Genomic DNA, 18,180 nt, shown 5'->3' with positions numbered 1-18,180 from the left:
TTGTGTTGGTGAAGTTTTCGTTTTCTCTGTGCGGTTGTAAACACACACATTTGAGTTCCATTCTTTGGCATGTATGTTAAATTTAGCCTCTCTGAGTCTTCCCTTTCTCCAACAGCTCCTTCCACACTGCTTAGCCCCACTCGTTCCCATCAGTAGCACCCGTTTCCATCTGTGCTCTGGTGGTGACACAATAGAGACCTTCACCTCACTTGACCAGTGTCTTAGTGTGCTATGACCCCGGGTCATAGGGGCAGTATCATGGACATCTAGTGTAAACCGTTGGATAGTCTTTAGCTTTGCCTCTGCCCCTGGGAATCTCTGTGGGGCCAGAGACAGGCAGCTTTGTTTTTCCAGGCCAAGAACGCTCCTTGGATGTTTTCCATAATAATTTTGACCTGAACTAAGTTGGGGCACGAGTTCATCCCATGACCCCATCTCACATCTTATTCAGGTGAGGCTTGAATTACGCACCTGCTTGTTTCCCAGACTAAGCCACTGCTATGCTTCCTTCACAGCAGCCCTGAAAAAACTAATAAGATAAAATCCCCTAACCTATCAGACACTACATAAGCCCTTATTAACAATGTACTCTTTCCCAAGTAAAATGCAAGTTCTCACAAAGGAGACTTCCCTTGCTTTACCCCAGGGCTTGGAAGTATATTACCCTTCAAACCCCAATACTGAACCTAAATCTCAAGGGGAAATGCTCTCAAGAGATAACTCAGCTGATTTGTGCTCTTAAACTGGTACAATCTCCAAATTAGATTGAGACTAATTGAATGAACACATCTCTGGGTGAAACTGAAATGTCATTTTAAAAAAAAAAATCCACAAGTGATTTACTGTGCAGGCAAGATGGAAACAGTCAAGTTGTGTGAGGATGATGAGCAACCAAAATTCAGCATCTTGGCACCCTCATTGTACAGGCAGGGGTTGTGATCAGGCAGGGACATGTGGAAGTGTGAACAAAGATTAGAGAACAAATTAGTGATTAGAAGTTCAGACCTTGGAGACAGACCCCATGGGTTCTCATTTCTACTGTCACAGCCCATGAGACCTTGTCACAGAACTTTCTGTGACTCAGTTTCCTAAATTCTAAGGTCAAAGTAGCTTAATTCCTTTATCTTAGAGTTATGAGTACTTATTTGTTGATACTGTATACATCAAATTATTATAGCTAGTAGGTACCTCGTGTTTGCAGATAAAGAATATTTTACAAATTAAATTGATACGGGTACACCACTCTTCATCTAACTTTTATATTTAAATATTTTCTAATCACTTTCTAAAAATCTGGTCATATTGTTATTACATTTAATCTGCTTAAGACAATATATAACTTACGCCAAGCTGTAGTTGATGTTAGCTGTGATCCTGAGGAGTCACACCCTCTTCCTAATGTGTCTCCAGGAGAGAAAGCAGGTCCTGCTGCCCACTGTGGGCCATTCCTGTCCTGGTGCTGGGACTCCCCAGGACATACACATTGCTTTCCCAGAGAAGCTCACGTGCCAATAGGATTTATCTCCACTGACGTATGTATGTAAGTATGTTGAGCAATTGTAGTCAGATCATTGGACTTCGGGGTGGATAAAGGATAGTTACATGACTACAAGGTGACAGAACCACACAACTAGCTTGATTTGAGCAGCACATTGACAACTTGCCTGTGAAGGGAAGTCCCTCACAGGATGACTCCTCCTAGAGGCAATAGTGTGGGGCCACCATTCAGAAGGAAAGTAGAGCAAGGGAACGTCTAGCGAAGGATGCTTCACTGTCCTGATGAATTCAGCCACAAAATGGGCATCTGAGTCAGAGAACTACAAAGAGCTAGCAGCAGCTTAGAGACGTATAGTCCTAGCAGATGGCAGGTGCTTTTTCACAGGGTATGCAGAGCAGGCAAGCTCTAAATGGTTAAAATAATGCTAATTCAAGCTATGTTTAAAACAATTCAGTGTGTAAAAGTTTGAGTTTTGTTCTGGTGGGCTTTTGAGCTAATATGCCTAGTCTGCTGGGAAGAAGTAAACACACAGGCCTCATACCTAATACAATCAGAAGCATGCCTGCAAAGTTGGAGGGAAATTATCCAGCCTTTTTTTTTTTTTTAAATATTCTGTATTCTAATTGCTTGATTCTATATTCTTGGTTCTAGTTTGCTGTCAGTAATTGTTCAGATAACTGAGATACCCTTCATGCTGAGCCTGTGTTGTGAGTTCTTGCCTCTGTGAAAATGAAATAGTAGGTATCATTTTCAAGGTACAGAGTGACCTGTGGTATCTCTAAAGGTTACACCTAATTTAGAATGTTATTTGAAATACAGCAACCCATTTTATACTCTGCTTTTATTTTTAAAATTCCCTCGTTTTCAAATAATAACAATTTTTTGAAGGTTTGGATGATTTGGAGGAGAAAGGAAGAATTAACCTAAAGAAGGTTAAAAATAAGAAGAGACAAATTGGAGTATATGTTTTTGTTTTCTTCCCATAGAATTTTTTAAATGTACTGTAAACATAAATGTAATAAAAAACATTTAGTTATTAATAATGATCATGGGCTATCACATTAAAACCCAGGAGTATGGGAATATCATATAAATTGAATCAAATAATATGTATCTTGTCTAGCTTCTTTCACTTAATGTTTTCAAGGTTCATCAGTGTACGAACATGTATCACTTCATACTTTTTAACAGCCAAATAATATTCCATTGTATGGACATAGCACATTTTGTTTATTCTTTCATTCATTTATGGACATTTGGGTTGTCTCCACTTTTTGGCTAAAAGTGCTGATAAGAACAATTATGTATATATTTTTGTACGAACGTGCACTTTTGGTTATGATCAGATCAGTAGAAATAGAATTGCTGAGTATATGATATCTCTATGTCTATCATTTTGAAGGACTGTCAAGCTGCTTTTCAAAATAGTGCACCATTTTACATTCCTACTTGCAATGTATGATAGTCCCAATTTTTCCACATCCTCTCAAACACTTACTATCTGTCTTTATTCTAGTTATCCTAGTGGCAGTGAAGTGGTACCACACTGCAGTTTTCATTTGCGTTTCCCTAATGACTAATGATTTTGAGCATCTTTTTGTGTTCTCATTGTTATATCTTTTTTGGAGAAGTAGCTATTCAAATTTTTGCCTGTTTTTAATTTGGATTATTATTTTCTTTAATTTTTGAGTTGTAAAAATTCTTTACATATTCTACATACTAGACTTTCTTCAGATATATGATTTACAGTTACTTCTTCCCATCATGTGGGCTGCCTTTCAGCTTTTTTGTTAGTGTCCAAATATTTTAATTTTGATAAAGTCTGATTTATTAATTTTTTCTTTGGTTTCATATGCTTTTGGAGCCATATCTGAGAAACCATTGCTTAATTCAAGGACACAAATATTTACATCTTTTTCTCCTAAGAGTTTTGGAATATTAGTTTTTATACTTAGGTATTTTATTCATTAAAATTTTTTTTTTGTATATGATGTTAGGTAGGGGTACAACTTCTCCCTTTTGCATGTGGATGCCCCATTGCTACAGTACCATTTGTTAAAAAGACATTATATTTCTCATTGAATGTTATTAAAACCCTTGTCAAACATAAACTGTAAATATGAGGATTTATTTCTAAACTCTCAATTTTATTTCTATTGATCTATAAGTCTATTCCTATGCCAGTACCACAGAGTCTTGATTAAGGTAGCTTTGTAGTAAGATCTGAAACTGGGAAGTGTGAGTACTCAATTTATTTTTTCTTTCAAGGTTGTTTTGTTTATTCCTTGCATTTCCATGTGAAATTTATGGTCAGCTTGTCAAGCTCTCCCATAATGCCACCTGGGATTTTGTTAAAAGACTGCATTGAATCCATAGATCAATTTGGAAGTATTGTTATCTTACTATTAAGTCTTTCAATTCATTTCACTTTTAGGTAGAAAATTTAGTTATTTCCTTTTCTTAGGACATCTTTCATTTTCCACATACAAATGGCCAACAGACATATGAAAAGATGCTCATCTTCACTAGCTATAGATAAATACAAATCAAAATCACAATGAGATACCACCTCACACCTGTAAGAATGGCTATATTAACAGGACAAGTAATAACAACTGTTGAAGAGTTTCTGAGGAAAAAGGAATCTTCATACACTGCTGGTGAGAATATAAATTAGTACAGTCACTGTGGAAAACAGTATGAAGCGTCCTCAAAAAATTAAGAACAGAATTACTACATGACCCAGCAATCCCTCTTCTGGATATCTATCTCTCAAAATGGAAAACATTTATCCTTAAAGATACATTCACCCCGATGTTCCTCGCAGTATTATTCATGGTAGCCAAGGCATGGAAACAACTGAAGCGTCCTTCAATGGATGATTGGATAAAGAAGATGTAGTACACATATACAATGGAATATTACTCAGTAATAAGAAAAGGTGAAATGCTGCCATTGTGACAACATGGATGGATCTTGAGATTATAATTCTAAGCAAAATAAGTCAGACATAAAAAGTTGAGAACCATATGATTTCGTTCATGTGGGATGTAAAACTGAAAGCAACAAATGAACAAAACAAACAAAACTCTAGACATAGACATCCATTCAGTGGTTAGCAGAGGGAAAGGTGGGAGGGGGGAGGTAGATAAGAGTAAAGGGGGTCAAATATATGGTGACAGAAGGAAATTTAACTTTGGGTGGACACCAAGCAATATACATATGACTTATGATTAATTGTACACTTGAAATCTATATAACTTTTTTAACGAGTTACACCCCAATAAACATAATTAAAAATTTTTTTCAACTAAAAAATGTTTTGTAGTTTTTAGTGTACAATTTAATATTTATGTTAAATATATTCTGAAGTATTTCTTTCTTTTTGGTACTAATGTAAATGCAATTGTTTAATTAGTCACTCTCCAGGATCCAATCCTGAATTACACATTGCTTTTAGTTGTCATCTTTTGCTGGTTCCTGTATCCTAGAACAGTTTTCAGTCATTGTTTTTCATGAAATTGCCATTTTTGTAGAGTATGAGCCAGCCTTTTACTGTAATCCCCCTAAATGATGTTTTCTTTCTGTTTTCTTGTGGTGAGATTTAATTTATATGGTAGTGTTCATTTTGTTTTATTTATTCTGGAACACTGCACAAGTCATGTTTCGTCTTTCTTAGAGATTTACATAAGGAGTGTTTACCGAATGAATGTCTCCACTGCTGATTTTTTCTACTTTGGCAATTTCAAATAATGATTTTTTTCCTACTATTCCTTCCACAATTTTTTAGTTGGTATAGTAATGGAAGGGACTGTGTTTCATTTCCCTCCACATAAAAAGGCATGAGCGCGTGTGTTTATGACTATGTTACTTTACTCACAGTGTGATTTCTTGTTTTTTATTACTCAATGTGTTAAAATTCATTGTCATTCTTCATTCTGAAGATAAATTTGTCCCAAATGCGGCCATGGGGGCTCCTTCAAACCACCTTTTGTTTCCTTTTCACCTATTCCCTTTTTTGGTGTGAGTACTTCCTTACTTTTTAGCAAAAGACAACTTAGGCTCACTTTGTACTTTCCCTCCCCCAGCACTAATCTTATATTTGCTTGCCTCAATCAACTCTTTCCTCATGGAAGCCTTGTCACTATTATTGAGGAATAAAATTTAGAAACCAAGATTTGTGTGATATTTGCCATCATGGCTGAGGTATCATGGCTTCTAGGCTCTTTCAGTGCACATGGTTAGGAAGGAAACACACATACCTATACATACACACATGTGTGCACACCCATACACAAAACAACACACATTATGAATTCATGCTAATAAACCTAATTTCTAATTCTAATACAGTACCCTGAGACCTATTTTCTTCCTTAAGTATTTTTATCTCCGTTTTCCACTACCCGGTAACCTAGGCTGAAAAACCTAAATATGTTCAATCATGTACTCAGTCATACAGTACCCTTCTAAAATTGCTACATCCACTCTATTGGGGGAAAAAAATCAAGTAGCTGTAAGAATAATTTGTAGGTATTTTTGTACTTCACTTGAGATTATACAATAAAAACACTGGGTTCAAAATTTACTTGAATTTTTCTTGGTTTATTTTGTGGGATTATGGTAGTAACCTAATATAAAATTCAGCTCATTTTTTTTCTTTTTTCTTTTTTTCTTTTTTGCCCTTCCTTGTTGATAAAATTGCATTTTTGAGTACATAAGAAGTTCCAAGACCAAAACTATACAGACAGGTATTCTCAGAAGTGTCACTCCTCCTTATACTACTTCTTCAGTATTCCCTTCTACCCTATCCTATATGTTACTTTTTCTATTAGTTACTGGTTATCTTTTGTTTTTTCAAGGCCAGCAGTAGACTGTCTCTGGGTCACATCTCTCTGACATCCTCTGTTTCTGACTTGCAGTACCTTTTTGAAAGGTATCACCTGATTGGGTTATGCTCATTCAGGAAAAACTCCCTTGTAATATTTCATAATCAATGATTAGGGATCTTAATGACATTTGCAAAACACCTTTACCATTTCCATATAATGTAACCTAATTAGGAGAATGATATTCTGTCACATTCGAAGGCCAGAACAGAAATAAAGGGAGATTATACAGGGCTTAACCACAGGGGAAGAATCTTGGGGGGAAAATTTAGAATACTGTTGAGCAAAATTATGTCAGTTCCTTTCCAACTCAGAGTCTGAGGCTCTAATTTATATAGAAGAACTGCTTGGGATTTAACAGAAAGCAGAGAGAGAAGGCGATTTAGACTCAACTCAGACTCTCTGTACTTGTCCCAACCCTTCATCTCAGACTCCTAGGTCCCCTTAGTGTACACTGTCTTCCCCGATCCTTTAACCCATATTAGCCTTCCCTAACTGGACCTTTTTCCCAAGGTCTGTGCATATTCTGGATCACCAGTACCTGTCCCAAAGCCCTGCTCTTTCCTTGCTCATGTCACTTCCAGCGGCTTAGCCTCTCCATGACCCTGAGCCTACTTCAGATGCCCCCTTCTGCACCCTTGTTAACTGACTTGCCTCCTTATGCCTCTTGTCAACTCCTAAGGTCACCAAATGCTTCCTTCAATCTATCCCTTCTCTAGCAATGTCTTGTTCCTCAGATGCCAGCCATGTACCTAGGCACAGCTGCCCCATCACCCACTTGTACTCCCTTCTCCCTCTGCTAGTTTTTTTTTTACTTCAACTTGGTCTCCTGGTCTCTCATTCCTTCTCTCTCTTCCCCTGTGACCTGTTCAAGACAGGAATGATTGTGGGAGTGAAGACAGAAAAATGTGGACAGGCTTGACATTCTGAAAAGAGGAATATTATTTTAATACTGAACTTTATTCAAACTATATGTTTATTCTTCCATGTTTGTGTTAATATTTACTATGTATATACCTTTGAAAATATGGACATAATAGTTAAATTATACTATTTTATATTTATAATTCTTCAGTTTATTTAGGTTATTTTGATTGATTCAGGTCTCTAAAATTATTTTTAAAGATGCACAAAAATATACATATACATTGAACAACATATTAGATATTTTGAGGAACAACTTTTACTGTATATATAATTACAAGTACTAATCTACTAAAAATTTTTAATCTAATTTTTATTACTTCTTAAAAATTCTCCATTAAACATTCCTGCCTAAGAAATCTTTTGCTGGATTACAGCACAAATCTACATGTTCATCTTACATTGTTTATAATAAGTCATTTGACAAAATTCTGAATACTTCTTGGATGAAGTGTGGGTTAAAAGATTCTCAATAGAATTTTTTTTTTTTTGCAGTTTCTTCTGTAGAGTTTGCTCATGTTGTTTAAAAGATAAATGATAAATGAAGGCACACAGTGAAGTCATATTGATTATATACATATAATTTCTACCTTGTGTGAATGCTCTGGTGTATATGTTAGAACTGAGTATGGAGACAGTTCTTTATGTTTACAATGTGTGTTACTTCACATCAACTAAGGTCAAAGACTCATTGAAGATTTCCATTCCATGTGATTATTTTCTTTAAGTAAAGGGTAAGACATATGCCTGGAATTTTGGCCATATCCATTTCATATACAGCTGGCCCTTGAGCAACATGAGTTTGAAATGCATGAGTCCACTTTTTATGTGAATTTTTTTTTTCAATAAATATGCCTAGGTTTTGCATCTGTGGATTCAAGCAAACAAACAAACAAACAAAAAAACACTTTTTGATCTAAATTTAGGAATCTGTGGATGCAGAAGGCCAACTGGATGCATTGTTCTACACCATCTTATATAAGAGACTTAAGCATCCTTGGATTTTGGTGTTCACAGGGGAAACCAAACCCCCTGCAGTCACTGAGGGATGCCCAAATTTTGGGGAGTCAAAAGTTATACACAGATTTTTAAATGTGTGAGGTGTTGACACCCCTAACTCCTGCATTGTTCAAGTGTAAACTGTATAGGTTTCCTCTTTCATGTAAATTCTTTAATGATAAGGCCAGAGTTTTGACGAAAGGATTTCTATGGTTTCTCTTCAGTGTGAATTCTCTTATGTTGATTAAAGAATAAAGGATAACAGAAAGCTTTCCCATATTCTTTAAATTTAAACGGTTTCTCTCCTGTGTAAGTTCTTTGGTGTGAATGTAAGTAAGTTAGTGCTTTGGCTGAAGTGTTTCCCACATTTATTACATTTATAGGGTTTCTCTCCAGTGTGAGTTCTTTGGTGTGTATAAAGCCGAGTGCTTCAACTGAACTCTTTCCTACATTTATTACATTTATAAAGTTTCTCTCTCATGTGAATTCTTTGGTGTGAGTAAAATTAGTCCTTTGGCTGAAGAATTTTCCACACTCATTACATTTATAGGGTTTTGCTCCAGTATGTGTCCTTTTTGTGTATAGAAAGCTGAGTGTGATGGTAGAACTCTTTCCCATATTCATTACACTTATAGGGTTTTTTTTCCTCATGTGATTTAACAAATGTTGAGTCACTGTGGATTAGTATGTGAAAACTTTCCCATACTCATTATATTCACAGGCATCCTCTCCAGTATAAGGTCTCTGCTATTTGTAGATGAGAGGTTCTTAAGGAATTTCTCAAATATTGCACATTCATTATTTCTTTTCTTTACACATGTCTTCTAGTTTGACCATGTAGTGAATATCTCCTGTTAAAATATTCTCTGTGTTATTTACATGTGCAATGTGTGCTATTTTCTACAATGCAAAGAGATGTCTTCTTTTATAACATCTCAACTGCAGAGCTATCAGATTTACTTTTAAAATGGCATTACTTTCAAAGATCAGGTATATGAGCCATGTTTATGTAACTGTCTTTTAATAAGAATTTAGGTATGGTTTTGAACACACATTAGTTTTTTCCCTAAATTCAAATTACCCAAAACTTTCTCCTTGGGCAGAATTTATGCCTAACTCAATAACAGTCATGTATTGCCTTATAAAATCTTTCAGTCTCATATCTTTAATGTAGAGGAAAGTGTTCGTACCCCTTCTTGAAACCATTGACATGCAATTAGATGGGTCCTTTCTTCATATATCTTGCATGGATATTATTTCTTATAAGGCCACTTTTTCTGTCTAAAATATGTAAAATAAAATAAATTGCTAGTGTGGTTTTAGAGGAAGAAAATGTTGAACTCATGCAAGGCCTGTGTGACTGCTTTAAATACTCTTACACAGAGTAAAAATGTGAAAAGGAAAAATACATCAGTGAGTTGAAATGCATTTCAGAAAATTAAAAATTAGTAAGTATTTTTGGGATTGAAATAAGAGAAAAAATAAAATCAAGAATGGATGATGGTAAGGTCAAGAGAAAGAAAATTCTCAAAGGGAAGGACACAAGACCAAGGACATTATGCAAAACTCTATTTCCAAGAGGAGATGAACATCCCTTTTCTGAGACCAAAAGAAAATTCAAAAGAGGACACAGGCCCCAGTGGCCACTAGCATTTTTCTGAAAACATAATTTACTCAAGCAAATCTGCAGTTGCCATTTCCGAGGTCCTGCTCTCCTAGTTTCAGGATCTTCTTGGTACTGAGCCCACATGGGCCTGGAACTCATCTGGACTCAGGCTTTCAGGAAATCTTCTTCCTTCCCTCCACAGCTCCACTTCTGATTTGCACAGTTGATACCCTATTTGTGGGGGGAAAACGGTACATGGATTTTTGATTCTGCATTGAGAAGCATGCCTATTCTTTAATGTCAGGGCAGGACAGAAGGAAGAAAAATGTGAACACTGAAGCAGAGCCCAGGAAAAGGCACCTTGAACATTGAAAATACTGAAGGTCCTTCACCAGGGCAGGAAGAACATCTTGACACTGTGCCAACACAAGGAGATTTTCTTGTTGCTGATATGCAGGTCCAAGATCAAAGTGAAGAATCCTCAGTGTTTTCAACAAAGGAGAAATTAAATGTTCCCACAGTAGGCTGAACTTTATTTAAAAAAATAAAATAAAATAATACACAGAAGCTCCACCAGAATAACCTAATATCTATTTGGACATAGATAATTAGTATAATTTTCATGAATAAATTTTTAACTACCAGGTATGTCTATACAGCAGAATAGTTATTTAATAAATATTTAATACTTTCATTTATTTAAAAATATTCACTGAATCCCCAGCACAGTGTTGGTTGTTACTGATCAAGAAGGGAGACATGAAAAAGTGGTTAGGAAAACTGTATTCTTTGGGGGGTGACACAATAGGTATAAATAAATAAATAAATAAATAAATAAATAAATAACCAATCAACCTTTAAGTAGTTTAAGAACCATGAAAGAATTTGAATGAGAACTGTGAGTGGAGGGATATATGTACAAGTTGTTCTGGATATGTGTATAATAAATAATATCCAGGTCGATAGACTTACCCACAGAGACCAAGTGACTGATGTTCTCCAGCATTGCATCTCTGGGATATGGCCAGGAGGGCCCATTCTTCCTGGATGAAGTCTAGAGCTATATTCTTGAAGGTTACTGATTCCTAAAACATCATGGACATTTTGATCCATACAGGGCCTTCCCCACCAAGGGCCATAGGAATGTACTGGTCATGACAGTAGTGAGGACAGGCTGCTGTATACACAGATAGCTCAAACCCTGTCTGAGGTTACAGTCAAATGTTTCTCTATGCTGACATGTCACTAGCCGTTCACACATACTCACTGAAATATACACACACTTTGAAAACATAACTCTATTTTAAACAATCATCTCATGAGGTGCGGTGAAAATAACCTGGATATAGCAATACACCTCATTCTGCAGGACTGAATGGGCCTCCACCAGAACTTGGGTAAGCAGGTATAGCCTCTCGTCTCTATGACTCACATGCTCATGATAAGGCATAAGACATACAATTCAGAAGCAAAAACAAGGGGATCCTAAGAGTGCTGTACATAAAGCATGTCCTAACCTGAACCTCCTGTGGTAAGCTTCACATTTAAATTTTCTCTGGCACTTCTGAGCATTGGTTATCATTATTCCTCCTATAATCAATATGCCATCTATTTGCTAATGGGTAAAAGAAGCCTCTTGATTAAACCTGATCTGTCCAGTCCTTCAAAAATTGCTATAGGACCCTAGGTTTTATTCCATTACAATCCTTCTCAATGCACACCCCAAATTAAGAAAACAACACTCACCAGACATTTCTTTCCGTTTTTGAATTTAAATAAAGTTTAATTACAAAGAGAAAAAGTGGTTGCTGGGGATAAGAGTGGTAAAAAGAATGTTTTTTAAAATATCAAAATGTTCAAGTGTATTCCATAAAAACTTTAATAAGTTTAAAATTGGGGTAAATAAATAAATGATTCCTCATTTCTCTCTCCCCCTTCCTAGCCTACTGCAGACACTGACATGGTTAATGAGTGAGTTATTTCTCAACCGAAGCCACAAGATGAGTGAGAAGAAACAATTTTCCACCTTTTCTTCAGGAACATCCTTAAGGTATGGGAAACAGAATGAAATCGTGTAAATAGTTGGTAGAGGATTATTTCTTGACCAGCCCCTGACCTGCCAAAAGTTTCCCAGAGTTCTGATGAAACATGACTCAGACTAATATTTCATGGCAGCACACAGAAGACCCAGGCCAAGAAGAGAAACCTGTTCATCTGCAAAAACAGGTATCGACTCATGAGAAAGAGCAAGGCCTACTTACCTGTGGTTGCATTGTCTAGTACTCAGTTGCCCACTGTCTTCCTGTGTATTCTCACCAAGGGACAGCACAGTAACAGAGTCACAGCACAGTAAGCAGACAAAGCGGAGGAAACAGAAAGAACCTGTGAGATTCCAGTCTACTCCAACATTCCTAGAAATGCCCACCTTGACTTTGCAAACCTTCACATGGTAGTGACTCCTTCCCATAGTCCAACCCACATTAACCTTCAGAGTAAACAAAGACAAATGGCAGGGGGCAGACTTTCCTCTGGGGGAGGGGATCTCCTTTCCGAGGGTTAACAATAAGTCTTTGGCTACTGATGCTTGTAAAGAAGATATTACAATCCCCATTACAAAGATTAAAAAATGTATGGGGCTTTCTAGTTTAATTAGATCTGGTATTCAGAGGCTCCAAACCCTAGGAGAACCCAGCTCCTTTCACAAGGAGATTCCTGTTTCCATAGCCCTGGGTACCATTTTGGAATTTCTGGTTTTATAATTCTTGGTGAGGTCCACTAGCATTGTTTTCCAATGCCCACTTCTGCTAATTAGTGCCCCATACTCTCCCTCAAGATACACTTGCTCTGAGTCATCTAGGCTCCTCCACATGTGAAATTCAGGCAACATCAGTGCCTCAACCCTACCTGTAAACCTCATGGCCTTAGATATGGCCGAGCAACTTTGGAATCTCTTCAATGTTGGGCTGGAGCAATTCAAAGACCTATCCCTTGCTCAAGTGTTCAGTGACTCATCACACAAACCCTTACATGGGAAAGATGCATGTCATAGTGCTACAGTTGTGTTACAAAATCCATGCAGGGCAGACAGGCTCATAAAATACAGAATAAAGGGGCTTGATTTTAGAGGAAATTCATTGACTCAGGCTATCTCAGGGAAATAATGTTTGGAGTTTTAGTTATTTTTATCAACACGATTATATCTGCATTTCATAATTTAAGTATATGAAATAATTTGTCAACTCTAAAATATAACCTAAAACAATGTTTATAACCACATGTATGGCATCAAAAAACTCTTAAATGTGTCTAGAGCAGAATGTGATTAAAGCCCTTTGACCCTGAGGACATAGAAAGAGAAAAATTCATTCTACTAGTATTAATTGAGACTCTGTGAGTAAAATTTACACATATATGCTTACATACATATATTGCATTTAATACTCAAAATAACCCTGCCTTTATGGATCGTCACACATTTAACAAGTAATAGGCACTAGGTTCAGACAGCTTTATTTATATGACAAAATTTCAAGGTTAGAATTTGACAGAGCTAGAATTGAAACTTAGCTCTGCCTAGCTCTGAATGTCAAATAACTAAACATTCTCATCTTGAGAGGTAGACACCTGAACTAGATTTTACACATATATGTCATCTCTCAAATCAATGACCAGAGACTCCTTCTCTACAAGCCTCCTTCTTTCAGCCTCTTCGCAAAATTATTCTTTATGCCCAGGTTCTCCTACTACCATACATGGGAACTTCCAGTTAATTGATCCCAATTTCCGAAATCAGCCCCCACTTCTTATCCTTTGTGTATTGATCAGTAACATACACTTACTCTTTTAAATAAATACACACCAAGATAAACAATTCTCATGCCTCTTAGATTTTCCCCACATCTGTTGATGGAGAGACCCACTCCAGATATTCCCCCTATCTATAGCTGCATCTGACCTAATTATGGTGTTACAAATCCCCCAAAGACTTTTTATAAATATCTGGTGTTCTACAATGGCTTAATAATAGAATCACTCTGTCATTGTCATAAATATTTCAACATTCCCCATGCCAATTGAATCTCACAAATTCTCTTTTTCCTCACTTTTCAAAAATGGCTTCCCTTCCTACTGTAGCCATGAATTAGTTAATTTTAAGAACGACTTCAGCTCACTGGCATGAAATCTACAACTAATCCTGCATTCCAATCCATTAGTGTATCCTCTCTTATAAAAATTGAAAAGTCATTTCTATTCCTAACTAAATCCCGCTTCTCCAATTGCATCCATTTCTCTCTTACTCCCTCAACTATTCAATAATAATTAGTATAATAAAATTTCCTTTACCAGCAACCTCTTCATCACTTCTGTATTTATCTACTTACACCCTCTTCATCTCTTCATTTGTGAAACAAAACTCCCCTCTAAACCCATTTATATCTAATTCCTATTGCATGACCTTTTTTCCTTCAAAACGAACCTGAAAAAAACAGTACATATTTAATGACAATTTCCTCACACTCCTTCACTCTTCAACTTACAAAATCACTAATGATCCCCATGCTAATAAATATTGATAAAATCCCAGTTATTCCTCCATATAAATCCAGTGAGCATTTCTATGGAGCTTTTTATTTGGAACCAAAGCAGTATGGGTGCATAATTTCTTCTTGGGAATTTTATTTTACCTAGGCTTCTCTGACAGCTCAGATCCTTAACTGTTTTAAAAATATTCTAGTCACTCCTTTCAGGAGTCTTTTGCACGGTCCTCTTCAAACAAGAGTGTTGACAATTTCAAGGATCAATCCTACTCCTTTCCTCTCCTCTTACAATTACTATCTTGAAATTCTCAAACATTCCTTCTCTTACTTCAATTTCTTCCAGTGTTATCTCTAAATTCATATCTGAAAACACATATTTAGATTCAATTTCTGAGCTATTTTCTCCATCTGCATGTATTACAAGTATGTAAAATGAAATATATTTCAAAATGAACCCATTAACTCTTCTGTAAATAAAAATTCCTTCTCTTCTAGTCTTCAAAATCAGATAATGGTTCCACTGGATTAATAGATATCCAAGGATTAACCTTTGAAACAACTTTTCAGAAGTATACAGTAAAGGATTGTTTTTATCTCTACACAGAGTACTATTATCACCCTTTATTTTCACCCCAATATCTACTCCACATATGACCATTCTAAACACATTAGATTGCAGACTGAGATTAAATGCCATTTCTTCAATGATCCTTCTTTAAACTACTCCCTAAGTGTAAGCCTTTCCTTTTCACCTAGTTGCCTTGAGTAGAACCCTACTTTTCCTTCAGGTTACTCATCTAATTTCTCACTATGCATTTGTTTGTTCCCTTCTTCATTGCAAGACTAATTGCAGAAAAATCACCAGCAGAATCATAAGTTTCTATTTGATGATGATTTATGAATTATAAATAAACAGAAATTCCATGTGCACAATTACCTAACCTGCCCTCACATAATATACTACAAGTGGCCACAGTTAGATTAAACAATCATCTTTATAATTAAAGTTTACTGATAAAATACTACCTAAAGGATCTGGATGTTGGATCTGACTGGGGAAATTCTCTATTACTCACCAGAAACTAAATAGGCTAAAACCCCATGATACTGTATGTTATTGCGTGTGCAGTCACCACACACATAAGCTTAGAGCTTCATTTTCTCTAGGAATAGATATACATTTGGTTTTGGACTCACTTTGTTATAGTTGATAACTTCATTAATTTAAATGCAATGGGCCCTGTTTACTTTGGATGTCAATCAAGATAAATCTAGTCAAGGAAAAACTAGTTTAACAAAAAATTTTCCCTCTAGGTAAATCATTTAGATACAATTATGGAAAATAGTGATTCCTTAAATCTCACTAGTGTTCTGAAAAGCATCCAGATGCCTCATTACTTTGTGGAGATTAGCCCGTTTTGGAAAGCACAGCAGGGGACTTGCAGCAAGATGATCAGTCTTCACTTTTAATTGGGTTTATGCTACCAAACTATTCTCAGGCTGTGGGCTTCAGTGTGGCAATTCCACTTTGGGGTATTTATTCTCCCCTACCACCAAAAATGAAATCACTATCTAGAAGAGCTGTCTGTACCCCATATTCACTGCAGCATATTTTACATAGCCAAGATAAGGAAACAATCCTTATCTTGGCTATGTAAAATATGGATGGATGAATGGATAAATAAAATGTGGAGGACACACACCCATAAAAGAATATTATTTAGCTGTAAAAAAAAAAAATGAAATTCTGCCATTTACAACAACGTGGCTAGATCTTAAGGGAAATAAGGGGGATCGGAGAATTGTGTCAAGATGGTCAAAAGGTACAAATTTCCGGTTACAAAATAAATAAGTCATGGGGATATAATATACAGACAGTGTGGTGACTATGATACTAATGATATAAATATTATATATTTGAAAGTTGCTAAGAGAATAGATCTTAAAAGTTCTCACAAGAAACAACTTGCAGCTGTGTGGTGATGGATGTTAACTACACTTATTGTGGGGATCATTTTGCAATATATACAAATATCAAATCATTATGTTGCATACCTGAAACTAATATAATGTTATATGTCAATTATACCTCAATAAAAATTAATCTATTATATTAATTTTTCAAAAAAAGAAAGTCTGAGAGGGAGGCAAAAAATGAGTTCTAGTTTTCACTCATCTCTAACGAGTTCTTTGGGCATCAGTTAAATTCTTAAACCCAGAGTGAATCCTGGTTTTCCTCTTATAGGTCAGAGCAGGTCATTGTTTTTGCAAACCAAAAAGCCCCCTTTTCACCTCAAAATCAATACTGCAGACCTTTCTTGACTGTCATTGGCCACTGGCATCCCCATATTCTATGCTCTTGAGGGCGCATAGGTGATATATATACTATTGTTAGAACTAAGCTAATTCGATAAGCTTCCCTTGACTAATACCGTCCTACCTTAATCCCCCACTGAGTGTCATACCACATGAGGTTACATAGCACCCCTGAGCCTTTGGCTGGTCTCTTGTTGCCTGGTTTGGATTTGTTTAAAATAATATGTTTAAAAATATACTAGATAGAAAAATCTTGGTGACACTTCTGAAATTAAATAGATTATACATATGTATATATGATGTGTATTCTCATATACATGATGAAGTCAAGAAGCAAAACATTTTGAGGGTTCTGGAGTGTGCATATTTTAATACCAAGGAAGAGAAAGCCAACTCAGCTTGTGTCGAAGGATATTTAGCTATGTCCTAAGAACTGTAAATCACTATTACAAAGTTTAAATATATTAGGACCTCTCAGAATAATTGAACTACAATTTACAAGTGATTTGAGTATAAGTAGAATGTGTTTTAACTATTTATTTAACTATTTATTTTTTATTTATTTTAATTAATTTATTAATTTTTGGTGAGGCAACCCTTGGTTGACCTCACAGATTGCAAGGACCTTGTCAGATTACAATCCCTTATTTTTTATTTTTTATTTTTTATGCCTATAGCACCTGGTCTTCCTAGGTGGTCTCCCATCCAAGTACTAACCAGGCTCGACCCTGCTTAGCTTCCAAGATCAAGTGGGATGGGGCTTGTTCAGGTGGCATGGCCGTAGACTTTTTAACTATTTTTAAAAAAATAAAATTTAGAATTTAGATGCCTTAAGATATCTCTGCAATAAAGAAAAATAAATGATTCTGAAGAAATGTTAATATATTTTCATTTTGAGTATAAGCTTTTGTTTCAAAATCAGCATTTTCCCTCATCTTTTTATAACAATTTTTATATATTTGGAAGTGTCCTAGATTTATTTATTTTAATAATACCTTTCACAGCAAGGACATGCAAAAGAAGTTTCAAGAAGGTGAAATTTAAAATTAAAATTAATTAAGACTGTCATTGGGTCATGAGAAAAATATTAATCATGATAATGCTTCAATGTGAAAATGAGATAAACTGAGGAGCATTATTTCAAATGTATTATAGATAAGGCAACTTCCTTTAAAGCTAAGTGAAATGAAAATAGATTCTAATTTGGATTTAAATAAAATATTGACATTTAAAATATTGTTGTGAGTTTTAATACACCTACCCTTCGACTTTTCAATATTTTTTGCAGCTACTTTCAATTTCTCAGAAAAATTCCCCTTTAACCTTAAAAAGCACATATAGAGTTGCAAACATTCTCCCTTGGCCTGGAGATTGGATACATCCGACCACGTCGTACCTGTGTCCCCAGTT

At 35.7% G+C, this 18,180-nt stretch overlaps 1 pseudogene; it reads right to left on the bottom strand.

Moving 5' to 3' along the window:
- Positions 1–17,438: 17,438 nt before the first annotated feature.
- Positions 17,439–17,556, bottom strand: LOC120589113 (uncharacterized; annotated as a pseudogene).
- Between the last annotated feature and the right edge of the window lie 624 nt (positions 17,557–18,180).

The sequence above is a fragment of the Pteropus medius genome, unplaced genomic scaffold (assembly GCF_902729225.1).
Source record: "Pteropus medius unplaced genomic scaffold, Ma_sr-lr_union100, whole genome shotgun sequence".
NCBI classification, from domain to species: domain Eukaryota; kingdom Metazoa; phylum Chordata; class Mammalia; order Chiroptera; family Pteropodidae; genus Pteropus; species Pteropus medius.
This window is presented reverse-complemented; position numbering and strand designations above follow the sequence as displayed.